Genomic DNA, 1,838 nt, shown 5'->3' with positions numbered 1-1,838 from the left:
CGGGGGGTCCGGGAGCCATCTCCTGCACTCACACCCTGGGCTGCCGGTTTCAAAATGGTGCTGATAGCCTTTGACCTACCATGTCACAGGGGCTACCGGTGCCATTGGTCAGCCCCTGTCACATGGATGGCTTCTTTAGGCTGCCGAATATTTCGGCGAAGATTCGTGTATTCGTGGGGAATCGCGATACGTTTCCCCACGAATACAACGAATATGGCCACATCCGTTGCGGATTGCCAATACGTAGGGACCGAATGCACACCCCTAACAGATTCCTCCAAGCTATTCTGCCTCCTTGGACTTACCAGAGGTACCTGCTCCTTGGAGGTCTCACTCTTTTTCTTTACTTTCAGATTACTGATAGGAATCGGTACTGGCTTCTTGAGGGCCATGTTCCTGGACACTCTAAAGATTCTCTACTGCCTAGAAGCTATCACTGCTACAAACAATTGTGAGTTACCATTGCTCTCTCAGAGCTTTCCCTGGAACCAGGTACTCGCTCCTCGAGGGCCCAAACCTTTCCAGCTCCTGAGCTTCCTTGAGACCTTATGTGAGTTTTGTCATCTAATTCTGTTCATGAACTCTGTCTACTCTGCCTACTCACTTTCTACAGTTTCTCAACAGCTCAACCATCCTGGATCGCTGTTCCAGTACCTGAGGGACTACAGCCCTGCCGGGCATATCAGTTCACTATTGCCACCTCTGGTGGTTTCAAAAACCTGTTTAATAAAAGAACTATGTGTGTTTGTCTCCATACTCAAGCCTAGCCGGTGGTCCCTCTCGGGATATCCTTCCAGGGGCGTGGTCATCTGCCACCGGCCCAGGGATCCACCCACAACTATATCAGATCCTGAACAGATTGCTAACTTCGTAGCAAGACGATATCTGAGACACTACAAGATTGCTGACTCCTTCTTAGGAGCAATATTAACAGATTGCTACTCCGCAGTCTAATTAGTAACAGATCTGTAACAGATTGCTACTCCTATCTGATTGCGCCTCCCATCAGGCATCAGATCACTAACAGATTGCTAACGCTATCTGATTGCTCCTCTCATCAGGCATCAGATCACCAGCGAGACAGGAATCCTCAGGCAGGGTTCTTTATCACAGACAATGGTGCAAACATGGTTAAGGCAATAACTGACAGGCGCTTTCAGAACTTCCGATGTTTTGCACACACTCTGCACCTGGTAGTGAAGTCAGCTCTGGGGTTGGAGTCCAATGACCAAGAGAATGAATACCTGCATATGTTAATACACAAGTGCAGGAACATAGCAGCACACTTCCACAGAAGTGTGAAGGCGGGCAGGTTCTCCGACAAAAGCAGACTGATTTGGAGATGCTTCACAAGCGTCTCATTCAAGACATTGCCACCCGGTGGAATTCCACCTATATGATGCTGCAGAGGTTAGTGGAGCTGCAGACACCCCTTCATGAACTTTCTGGTTCAATGGACATAGGTGTGCAGAATCCCCTAGGGTATCATGATTGGTTAGTCATGAGTCAGCTGGTAAAAATCCTGTAGCCCTTCAAGGATGTCACGGAGGAGCTGAGTTCCAGAAGTGCCACCTTGGCTGACATCATCCCTATAGTTAATTTCCTGGATGAAAATTTGGAGGCCTTTAAACAGGAAGAGGGAATAACAGCTGAGGTGCTGCATTGTCTGGACGTTTTGCAGCAGCAGGTGCAAGAGAGATTAAGGCCTTTAACAGAAGACCACACATACATGCTCGCCACAGTCTTTGATCCCTGTGTGAAAGGGAAACTCGCCCTACAGTCCAATTGTCTCTCATTTGTGAAGGACTGCTGTTACTAAAAGTCCGTGAACAGGAGCA

The sequence above is a fragment of the Rhinatrema bivittatum genome, chromosome 2 (assembly GCF_901001135.1).
Source record: "Rhinatrema bivittatum chromosome 2, aRhiBiv1.1, whole genome shotgun sequence".
In the NCBI taxonomy this organism is placed as follows: domain Eukaryota; kingdom Metazoa; phylum Chordata; class Amphibia; order Gymnophiona; family Rhinatrematidae; genus Rhinatrema; species Rhinatrema bivittatum.
This window is presented reverse-complemented; position numbering follows the sequence as displayed.